This window comes from Colobus angolensis, unplaced genomic scaffold (assembly GCF_000951035.1).
Source record: "Colobus angolensis palliatus isolate OR3802 unplaced genomic scaffold, Cang.pa_1.0 Scaffold237, whole genome shotgun sequence".
In the NCBI taxonomy this organism is placed as follows: Eukaryota; Metazoa; Chordata; class Mammalia; order Primates; family Cercopithecidae; genus Colobus; species Colobus angolensis.
Genome location: NW_012115566.1, coordinates 2,793,829 through 2,806,193, shown reverse-complemented (window position 1 = coordinate 2,806,193; position 12,365 = coordinate 2,793,829). Strand labels below are relative to the sequence as shown.

Below are 12,365 nucleotides of genomic sequence, written 5' to 3'. Positions count from 1 at the left end.
TTTTGAGACGGAGTCTCGCTCTGTCGCCCAGGCTGGAGTAGTGAAGTGCAGAGTGGAGTGGCCCTATCTCACAGCAACCTCCGCCTCCCGGGTTCAAGCAATTCTCCTGCCTCAGCCTTCTGAGTAGCTGGGACTACAGCCGCAGGCCACCACGACCCGGCTAATTTTTGTATTTTTAGTAGAGATGGGGTTTCACCATGTTGGTCAGGCTGGCCTGGAACTCTGACCTCGTGATCCACCTGCCTCGGCCTCTCAATCGTACTGGGGTTACAGGCGTGAGCCACCGCGCCCGGCCCACATATTTCTTATATAGATTTATTTCTGTTCTCTCTTTTTAAAATGTTCACTGAAGAAAATGCAAGGTGTGCTTGGAATATGGATTTGTATCTAAAAGGAACCTTTATATTACTTCCAATAAATAAGATGTATTAGCTACTTCATAGAGAAAACGAAAAAGACAAAAACAGTGAAAAATTATTCTTATTTTTAAAGGGTAACTGATTTACAAAATCAGATACATGAAATGATTCTTAATGAAACTAAAGTTCTCAGGGCATATAATAAAAATGCTAACTTCTATTTCTCCAAATACACTTTAAAATTAGAACTTTAACTATTTGAAAAGGTGAACAAAAGCCTACTTATCTCGATACAATTGTAGGGTCACTAGGATTTTATAATTTTAGTATAAATACCACAAGATCTAATTGAATTAGTGTCTAAATATTTATGCCATAATAAAAGCAGCTAGGATACTCAATCTCCCGAGAATTTCAAACAAAGTAGCTTTTAAAGATGTACACAAGCAACTCTTTCTAACACCACCACCGATAGAGGTAGAATGTAACTTTTGCAAGAAAGGTAATTTAAAGGTTGTCAGCGAACAACTTAACTAAGTCATCTAGTCCACAAGCGAGTTCACACAAATTTCTGGTCTCCGTACCCTCTGTTGTGGGGAAGGACAGGGCCTGAGCGGACTCGCTGTGGGGAACTCAGGTTCTGGGCGGGTGGCATTCATCCACTCACAATCCCCTAGGCTGTGCCAGATGGCAACCACCCTTGTGCCTCCTAGGTAAAGACGCTGGGAGGACCGCCCAGATTCGCTTACCAGAAGATGCCCATAGAGTGCAGAGGCGAAGGTGTTCCAATTTCCTCAGGTGAAGGATATCTACTGGTGGCTACAGGGCACAAATAAAGAAAAAGTGCGTGGATCCCACCTACCAGTTGATGTCCAGCAGGGATCCGAATGTCCATTTTAGTTATATTTGACCCTCCGGACCCCTGGTCCCAGAACCTGCCCTCCCCCAAGCCCTCTCTCTCCCTCTGTGCCCACTCCAATCAGTCAAACAGAGCATTCCAGGGCAAACCCAAAAGAAGAGCAGGCAATTTAGCCACCCTGGGGCCTGTAGCCTGAACTCTTCAGACATGCTGTCCCAGTTGGAGCCTGGAGATGCAGCTCAGTATCTCAGGATGCCCCAAGAATCCTGAGGCTGCAAGATCTCCGGACAGCCCTGGGAGACAGGCCGCTGCACTTACATAATAACAGGGTCCTCTCTGGTGCCAAAAGCCTGCAACCCGTAGCAGAAAATAGCTCCTCCAAATAGCTCCTCATCCTCCAAATAACTGAGAGATGATTCCAGTCAAGTTGGAATAACAGGGATCAGATTTATATTCCTGCTGTAAAGAACCAAAACCTAACAAAAAAGATGAAATGACACTTTTCAAGACGTACAATATTTGGTAAGGAAGAATAATAACCCCTGAATCACAGGGAAAAAAATGAATGATTGGAGAGAGGGGGAGGTGAACACCAGGATTAGCCCTTAACTATGGCCTTGAGTTTCCAGGCCCCAATGCAGGAAGGCAGAACCCAAGCAGAGCCGGTGGACTCCCAGAGTTGATGAGGAGTTGATAGACTGGGAGACTAGGGCAGCTACAGTTAATATGACAGCATACCAGAAAGAAGAGAGCTGTAATATGAGATAACTCCAGAAAAAACTTCTGCAGTGTTCAGCTTAATACTCATGAGTATGTGCAGGTATGGAAACTATACAGGACAGAAAAGACTACCCAGAATCATCAGAGGTAATATGATATTGAATTGTCTAAAGTAACTAAGAAATTGTTTCTCCTTGTGAGACAAACAGGAATTATATTGCTGAATTTCATGCTTTCACCAAAAAAAAGATGAGGATCTAGATGAATGGGGTGAGGGGGGAGGAAGAGACACAAAACTTCAGCTGTTGGCAGGTTAGCTTAGCTGGGTAGAACGTGGGGCTAATAACGCCAAGATTGCGGGTTCGATCCCCGTATGGGCCCCATGTTTTCCTCAGTAAATCTAGAGAAACTCATCAGTTTTCAGCCACCGAAGAGCTAAGGATAATTAACAATGCAACTCGTCTGTTTTTAGCCAGCGAAGAGCTGAGAGCAATTAACAGTGCTCTCAGATGGTCCAAATTCCCTGCCATCGTTTCTTTTTTCTTTTTTTTGATTTTTTTTTTTTGAGACGGAGTCACACTCTGTCGCCCAGCCTGGGGTGCAGTGGCGCGATCTCGGCTCACTGCAAGCTCCACCCCCCGGGCTCACGCCATTCTCCTGCCTCAGCTTCCCGAGTAGCTGAGACTACAGGCGCCCGCCTCCTCGCCCGGCTAGTTTTTTGTAGTTTTTAGTAGAAACAGGGTTTCACCGTGTTAGCCAGGATGGTCTCGATCTCCTGACTTCGTGATCCGCCCGTCTCGGCCTCCCAAAGTGCTGGGATTACAGGCTTGAGCCACCGCGCCCGGCCCCTGCCATCATTTCTTAATCTCTCTGAAACCTAACTCCATTCCAGAATCCCCCAAATGTCTACATCTCCTCAGGTAAAGGAAAAAAAAAAAAAATTAAAAATTAGAATTTTACTGGCTTTAAAAAAATTATTTAAATAAACCTTAGTTGATTTCAAATTGTCCTTCCAAATTACTACTGAAACCAACCTTGTTTCTCAAATTTACAAGAGATACGAGATAACAGAGAAGAAATATTGAATAGCCCTTTCAAGTTGGAAGCAGTATGTAATATGCATGTTTATTAATCACAAGAGGCCAGATTCGACTCCTGTCTAGTTCATCCTTTCCTAAAAACAAAACAAGAAACCAAACCAAAATAAACCAAACCAAGTCTGTGCTCCATGTTCAAAGCGATAGCATCCTCTCAGGGCAATCTTTTCTGTCAGTTAAATCTGAAAGAGTCTTCAGAGACACATAATAACAATCTCCTAAGAATTTCTTCCCTTTATCTTGTATCTTTTGACAATTTGAGAAAGAAGATTGGTTTCAGGAGTAATTTGGAAGGACAATTTGAGATCAAGTGAGCTTCATTTAAATAACTTTTTAAAAGCCAATAATCTTCTAATTTTTTTTCTTTCTTAGGCAGTGCTCCCAATCTTGGGTCCTCTGCCGTGAACAGCTTTCTGTCCCCAGCCCTTACACATAGTGGAAAAGAATAAGAACTTTACCTGAGAAGATGTAGAAATTTTGGGGATTCGGGAATAGAGTTGGGTTTCAGATGGATTAAGAAAAGACGGCGGCGAATTTCAACGCTCTGAGAGTACTGGTTTATTACCCTCAGTTCTTCGCTGGCTGAAAACCGAGGCGTTGCTTTGTTAATTAGCCGTAGCCCTCAGCTGGCTGAAAACCGACGAATTTCTGTAGAACTGCCGTGAAAGAGTGCTGAGGAGAACATGTGGCCCGTGCGGGGATCGAACCCGCGACCTTGGCGTTATTAGCACTACGCTCTAACCGACTGAGCTAACCGGCCAACCTTACCAAGCGTTTCTTTTTCTTCTATTTAATCTCGACCTTCATCTCTTTTTTGGGAAAGCATTAAATTTACCAATATAATTCCTGTTTGTCTAACAAGAAGAGACAATTTCTTACTTGCTTTACAGTCTTAATAAAAAGAATGAGAAACTTTCTCTTAAACAAAAACAAAACAAGGAAAGAACATTTTTCATTTATTTATTTTTATTATTTTATTTTTTAAGCCATGTCCCTAGAGTTGAAAAAGGACGCTTAAAAATTTCAAACTGCTGCGAACAGTCCAGGAATCCATGGAAACATTTGTTGCTTTCTAAATGTCTGGTAATCAGCACGTGCAGACAGTGAATCAGACTCAGTGAAATATTAGCGAGTCCTTGTTTTTTAAGAGCCGTTCACTAACACAACCTAGAAATTGGCACCTGAAGGACATTCCCGACGAGTCTGTTTTCGATGGTCCCACGGTCGAGATCGTCCTAGGAGTCTCCATTTGAAAGTTTCTTATGCCCGGAGTCTCCATTTGGAAGTTTCCCTACCTGTTGCCTCAGACCCAGAGTGATCTCAAATCAAAGCCCACTTTGAAGACCTTGGTATTGGAGAATTCTAGAAATGTGGCTCTACACCAATCAGGGATGGTTAAACCAATCTTTCTACCCAGCCATTGTCTCCCAAAAATATTACCATTGTTTTTTGTATCTTCTTTATTGTTCCAGAGATTTTGAACGCATAGACAAAGTTAAACAAATGTTTTCTTTTTTCTCTTCACAAATAGTGGCATTTTATCCACTGTTGTGGGAAGTCAGGGACCCTGAATGGAGGGACCGGCTGAAGCTGCGGCAGAAGAATATGAATTGTGAAGATTTCATGGACATTTATCACTTCCCCAATCAATACTCTTGTGATTTCCTATGCCTGTCTTTACTTTAATCTCTTCTCAGGACCCTGTGATGATTGCATTAACTGCACAAATTGTTTGTAGAGCATGTGTGTTTGAAAAATATGAAATCTGGGCACCTTAAGAACAGGATAACAGCGATTTTCAGGGAACAAGGGAGATAACTTTAAAGTCTGACTGTCTGGGCCAGGCAGAACAGAGTCATATTTCTCTTATTACTGAAAACGGGTGAGATAAATATCGCTGACCTGTTTCCCCAGTAAGGAATATTAATAATTAACAGCCCTGGGAAAAGAATGCATTCCCAGGGCAGGGCCTCTAAAATGGCCGCCCTGGGAGTGTCTGCTTTTATGCAGAAGTAGATAGGGACGAAACACGCCCTAGTCTCCTGCAGCGCCCCCAGGCTTGCTAGGATTAGGAAATTCCAGCCTGGCAAATTTTAGTAAGACCAGTTCTCTACTCTTGAACCTTGTTTATCAATGACAATGTGTGCACAGGTGGACATAGAAGTTCATTAGTGATTCTAGTTTCGCCCTGACCTTGTGATCTTGCCCTGACATCCTGCCTTGTGATCTTTTGTCGCCCTTAAAGCATGTGATCTCTGTGACCCACACCCTATTCCTATACTCCCTCCCCTTTTGAAAATCGCTAATAACAACTTGCTGGTTTTATGGCTCAGGGAGCATCATGGAACCTGTCGACATGTGACATCTTCCCCGGACACCCAGCTTTAAAATTTCTCTCTTTTGTACTCTTTCCCTTTATTTCTCAGACCAGCCAACGCTTAGGGAAATAGAAAAGGACCCACATTGAATATTGGGGGTGGGGGTTTTCCCTGATAATACACTTTTTAAACCCTTTGCTTTTTTTTTTAACTCAGAATATATTTTTGCAATTCTTTCATATCAGAACAGAAGTGTTCTTCATTCTCTTTTAAATATGCATGGTATTCAGTTACATAAGTTTATACCATAGTTCAATGGGCATAGCTTAGACTTCCATCCTCCTATTGCAAATTGTCCATATCTATGAGCATACACTGTATCTGATGTGTGCCATGATACTTTGCACATGTGGGAAGGCTGCGTCAAAGAAAATGTACATTGGCAATTTTGATTGCCATTGTCACACTGTGCTTTAGAGGGTTGATCCCAATACTCTTTTTGCTTGCTTGTTTGTTTTAACTATACTGAGCACAAATAGGATCCTGTACACATTTCTACACCTTCTTCTTCCTGAATTCCCTGCTACAAATTCGAAGCGAAACTAGGCAATCAGTGTGTAGACTGTCTAGTTGGGGCATATTATATTCTGGAATATTGTTTTGGGGTTACAAGTAATGATGTAAAGGGACTGTGATAGAATCAGGTGGGAGAAGGAAGGGGCTGAGTGGAGAGCAGGGAGAAGGAGCCAACAGTGGCCTTATTTTGTGCACCTCAGAGAGAACAACATGGGCAGAAACACCTGAGGGAGAGAAACTAAGATACGTTAGTCTGTTTGGAGATTAAGATTGAGCTGCAGAGTGGTACAGGGCGACTAGTAGGAGATGAAGTCTGAGGAGGAGAGAACATGTATTAATATATGATGCAAAACCCTCTAGTAGATTGCTATAAATTAATCAGAATACTTGATGGTAAAGTGGATGTGGCACTAAAAATAAATTGGCTGGGTGTGGTGGCTCACGCCTGTAATCCCAGCACTTTGGGAGACTGAGGTGGGCGGATCACCTGAGGTCAGAAGTTTGAGATCAGCCTGGCTAACACGGTGAAACGCCATCTCTACTAAAAATGTAAAAATTAGCCAGGCGTGGTGGCAGGGGCCTGTAGTCCCAGCTACTCAGGAGGCTGAGGCAGGAGAATGGCGTGAACGTGGGAGGTGGAGCTTGTAGTGAGCCAAGATAGCGCCACTGCACTCCAGCCTGGGCAACAGAGCAAGACTCCGTCTAAAATAAATAAATAAATAAAAATAAAAATAAATTATCAGGTGTTAATTGATCTACATTAAGTCTAAACTAAGAACTATGATCACTATAGGCCAAGTTAAGGATTTTTGAATTGGTCCTAACAACAATGGGAATCTATACAAGGATTTTAGGCAGAAAGGTCACATGGACAGAGTCACATTTTAAAAATTTGTTTATTATTTATTTTTGAGACAGAGTCTGGCTCTGTCCCCCAGGCTGGAGTACAGTGGCACGATTTTGGCTCACTGCAAGTTCCACCTCCCGGGTTCAAGTGAGTCTCCTGCCTCAGGCTCCCTAGTACCCTACCCAGTAGCTGGGATTACAGACATGTGCCACCACACCCAGCTAATTTTTTTTTTTTTTTTTTTTTTTGTATTTTTAGTAGAGACGGAGTTTCGCCATGTTGGCCAGACTGGTCTGGAACTCCTGACTGCAAATGATCCACCTGCCTCGGCCTCCCAAAGTGCTGGGATTACAGGTGTGAGCCACCATGCCCAGCCGGATTCATGTTTTAAAAAGATCTCTTTAACTTTGTGTAACAACCACAGGTCCAGTTCTAGACACTTGGCAGGCATCAGGGAACTATAGCAACACATCACTAGTACCGCACCAATGAAATATCTGCCCTCATAGAGGATGGAAACAGATATAAATAACAAACATAATAAAAATGTAAATTATTAAATATGTAAGAAGGTGTTAAATATGATTGGTAAATAGAGGTAGGTAGGAGGAATTGGAGTGGTGGGAATAGGTTGGAATGCTGAACAGAGTTGTTAGTGCAGCCTTAATAAGATTGTGACTGGAAGAAAATGAGCAATCAAGCCATCTGACATGTGAGGTGTTACAAGCAGAGTACAACCACTATAAAAGTCTTAAGGTGGGTACTCGCATGGAATGTTTGAGGAACAGTAAAAGGGTTCATGTGGCCAGAGCACAAGGGAGGAAGAGAGTCATAGAGATGAGATCAGAGAGCACTGGAGGATCGGAGTATGTAGGATCTTGTAGGAGGTCTTAGGACTTTGGCTTTAATTCAAGTAAAATGGGAATTAAATAATTTTATTGTATAATTCTGATTTCAGGAGAGACAAATCTGATACATGCTTTAAAATACTGTTTTTAGTAGGTCTTTTGTAAACAGACTCTAGGAGATTGTATTCGGTTTTATATTAAGATTGCATTAGCCGGGTGCAGTGGCTCACGCCTGTAATCCCAGCACTTTCGGATGCTGAGGCGGGCGGATCACGAGGTCAGGAGTTGAGACCATCCTGGCTAACATGGTGAAACTCCGTCACTACTAAAAATACAAAAAATTAGCCGGGCGTGGTGGTGGGTGCCTGTAGTCCCAGCTACTGGGGAGGCTGAGGCAGGAGAATGGCGTGAACCCGGGAGGCGGAGCTTGCAGTGAGCCGAGATTGCGCCACTGCACTCCAGCCTGAGCGACAGAGCTACACTCCATCTCAAAAAAAAAAATAAAAGATTGCATTAGGTTTTTGTATTCTATGAGAAACAGACTCCAGGATCTAGTTTTCATGAAGGAAGTCTATTGTGTATCCAAGAATGATATACAAAAGAGGACTCAACTATTCCCATGGGGAGCTCTGGAGCTATAATGATCCTTTAGAATTGTCCTGAATTGGGGAAAAGGAGCTGGGTCGTTGTATCCACTCATAGACGTGGCTTTAGATGTAAGCTGATCCCAGAGAAAAGGTATAACCTTAAACAGGGTAGCTTTCTTTAGCTTAGAACAATTCCTGGGAAGAGCTCAGCTTTGAGTTAGCAGCAAACAGCACACCAGGATGTTGGGTGTCTGAGTACCTTGCCCCACAAAACATTGGGCAATGTAGAAAGCCATTGGGTTCTAGGTAGAACACCATCATATCCATTACAGTCTACCACTTGCCCTATTCAGAGCCGCTTCCTTCATTGATGAATTCAACCCACCTGGGAATAACTTTTCTAGGATTCCGGTTGTTCTCTTCGTGAATACATCTGAAAAGAGGCGAGTGGCTGTTTGGCTCCTTCTATACCTCAAAAAAAAAAAAAAAATCCACAAACAGGTCCATACATCCAGAGCTGGTAGGCTCCATTTACCCACAGGTGCTGGCCTTGGCCTGATTGCAGTAATCTCCGAGCTGTACTCTTGAGTCTGAGTGGGGAGGGAAACTCGGAGAGAACATCTGCCCGCCCAGGTTCCTTTCGAGGACCTCAGTACATGTACATGTAGGAAAACACCCTAATCCCACTCCTAATCTTCCTGGAGCGTACTAAGTGGAACCTTGTGATGATCCCATGGAGCGAGACTTAGGAGCAGCGAGTGAGCAACTGGAGCCCAGCCTGCACCTGGAGAGGCGGGTCTGGCCCAGTGCTCCCGGAAACGGTGGCTTTCAGCAAAGTCTCGGCCTCGCATTGACCCTGCAGAAAAAATGTTCCTGAGCGGAAAGATCGTTCAAGTTGCCTGCGAACCGAGTCCCTGAGGTCTTTTGGGGACCAGGCGATGAGAGCGTCAATTATAATAATAACAATTTGTTCCGCAAAAAATTGCTTGGGACTGTTCGTGTCCACCTGAGAAGACATGGACTCTTGGCTTTGAAGAGGACTTTTTCCTTGTCGAAAACGGTAAGGGCTCTGGTGGGAGAAAGGCAGCAGGGATACTTTGGTTTACATTCACACCACAGGTGACAAGGACAACCTTCTCTCCTAAACGGCTAAAGATGGTACGGGGGTGCAATTCTAAAAACGTGCACTGAGAAATTCAGCTAAGGATTCCTCAAAAATGCAAGTTGTTTCTGCCGGGTTTCGGACTGGGGACCTTTCACGTGTGAGGTGAACGTGATAACCACTACACTACAGAAATCCTCATGTTTGACAATTTTTCTCCTAGGGGGAGAAGAAAATTTTTCTGGGTATCCCAGATTTGGTAACATCGAATTGATCTTTTCTTTCAGGAAATTATCAAGGTTGATAAGCTTTTCTATTTATTAAAGTCAGTAATATCGGAGTTCACGAGTCACACAAAGGAAACACTACGACTTGTGGAAAATTTTCTTTTCAAACACAGCACAGAAATTTTACTTAGCCCCCCAGTAGAGTACATTTTTTTCTGCTTAAGTGCTCCCTCCGTTAGGCCTTCTCCAACAATAGAAGGCTCTGTGATCTCCATCTCTTGGGAGGTAGAAAATTACCCCAAGAAAATAACCCGAAGCCAGTGGATTGAACCCTGGAAACGGCCTGCTGTTTGTGTTGGGCGGTGCTCCAAGGCAAGAAGCTGAGGGCCCGGGAGTCGAGTGGGTCCAGTTGTCTGCCAGGCAGGATAAGGACTGGGAAAAATGAAAAAAAAATTCCTAGACAAACACAACCTACCAAGCCTGAATCATGAAGACATAGAAAATCTGAACAGATCAATAGTAGATAAGGAAATTGAATCAGTGATAAAAACGTCTCCCGTCAAAGAAAAGCCCAGGACCTGTAGCTTCTCTGGTGAATTCTATCAACTATTTAAAGAACTAATACCATTTATTATGGAAAATAGTATGGTGGTTCCTAAAAAAATTAAAAATAGGGATACTATATGATCCAGCAAACCCTCTAGTGGGTATATAGCTAAAGGAAGTGAAATCAGTATGTCCAAGAGATTATCTGCATACCACCAAGAGACGGAAATCTTTTTTTTTTTTTTTGGTGGCACAGAGTCTCCCTCTGTCGCCCAGGATGTAGTGCAGCGGTGCGATTTTGACTCACTGCAACCTCTGCCTCCCGGGTTCAAACGATTCTTGTGCCTCAGCCTCCCGAGTAGCTGGGATTACAGGCCTATGTCAGTATACCCGGAAGATTTCTTTTCTTTCTTTTTTTTTTTTTTTTTGTATTTTTAATAGCGACGGGTTTTCACCATGTTGCCCAGGCTGGTCTTGAACTCCTGGGCTCGCCTTGGCCTCCCAAAGTGCTGGGATTACAGGCGTGAACAGCGGCACCCAGCCAAGATATGGAATTCTTGTGTTCACCATTGGATGAATGGATAAAGAAATGCCTTTAGCCTCCCTGTGCCTTGGAAGTATCATTTCCAATTTATCATCTGTGTGTACATTTTTATTGGTGTACTTGTGGGCGCATCACTAATTTTTGCAGTCTGTTAATCTACCATAGTTTCAGTTTTGTTGTATTTTCTTATATATTTATATTGTGTACTGATGATGTGTGCATGGATTAGTAATGAGTACTCTATTATTTTTAATTAAATGTCATAAAATACATGAAAATACATTTTTCTGTAGAATCACATGATTTCCTCCTACTATGAATAAAGACATAACTCACTAAGGGGAAGAATCTTGGCCAAAATGTGTGATAAATCATGCAGCAGTTAAAAATGTGCAAAAATAAACAGTAAAGATGAAAGGCGGCACAAATTTAATAAAGTTACTCCATAAATCATAACTGACATTAAATGTTGGAATGTAGGAACTGATTTATTAACCTCATAAATTTAAAACAGACATGTTATCTTTTAACAAATTGTTTACGTGTTTAGTTTTCAAAGTGGGAAAAATTAACACCTCAAAACATAAAAGTGTTTTAAGAGAAGAATCAGAGAGAGAGAGAATGTGTGTGTGTGTGTGTGTGTGTGTGTGTGTGTGTGTGTGTGTGTATAATGGTAATATGTAGACTTAACAGCACCTTTTTGCCTAAATGACTAAATGGCCTAGACCAAATCTGGCAGAGTCCTTTTTCTAGGAGAACTGGGAAAACCTTTCATATGTAAGTTTGGAACAATAGAGAGAAGGGGAAGACTTTGGCATTTAGGGAATGTGATTATTTGTATTTCTCGATGAAGTGAGAAATCTTTTTGGAAAAGCTATTGTTTTCATCAGTTTCAAATCTGAGACCCCTTTCTTGTAGGCAGACGTGCTAACCAGTACACTCCAAAAAACTTTCTCTTCTGTGCAGCAATCCATAGCAGAATGAAAGGAAGATTCTTTGGATATACTCAAACCTAATAACTTTTAATATGTTTTTCTTTTTAGTATATTTTTATCCACAGGGTGTTTCTTCCTTCATACTTTCTTTACTTTCTCTTTTTCTTTTTTTTTTTTTTTTTTTTTAGACGGAGTCTCGCTCTGTCGCCCAGGCTGGAGTGCAGTGGCCGGATCTCAGCTCACTGCAAGCTCCACCTCCCGGGTTTACGCCATTCTCCTGCCTCAGCCTCCCGAGTAGCTGGGACTACAGGCGCCCGCCACCTCGCCCGGCTAGTTTTTTTGTATTTTTTAGTAGAGACAGGGTTTCACCGTGTTCGCCAGGATGGTCTCGATCTCCTGACCTCTTGATCCGCCCGTCTCGGCCTCCCAAAGTGCTGGGTGGCTTGAGCCACCGCGCCCCGCCCCTTCATACTTTCAATTCGTTAAAATTAATATTAGGTTGGTGCAAAAGTAATTGCAGTTTCGGACCGTGAATTTTTAAATCATTATAACTAGGCTCAACACATCTTTATTAGTCAAAATAGGAACCATTAAAATCAACACATTTTTGCCAACAAGAAATAAGTTTGTTTATTCCTGGAGGGTAAAAACCTGTGCTTCGGGATTGGACAGTTAGAAAATGCTTGCATCCCGCTGGTTGTGGAAGCGTTTTACCTGTAAAAAGGTGTGGAGATGCTTGAAGAAGTGGTAGTCGGTTGGTGAGAGGTCAGATGAATATGATGGATTAGGAAAATCTTCGT

The 12,365-nt window shown here is 42.6% G+C and overlaps 1 non-coding gene across 1 annotated transcript; it reads right to left on the bottom strand.

The window, feature by feature from the left end:
* Nucleotides 1-3,721: 3,721 nt before the first annotated feature.
* Nucleotides 3,722-3,795, bottom strand: TRNAI-AAU. The gene has a single exon. It is a non-coding gene; the product is annotated as a tRNA-Ile (tRNA).
* Between the last annotated feature and the right edge of the window lie 8,570 nt (nucleotides 3,796-12,365).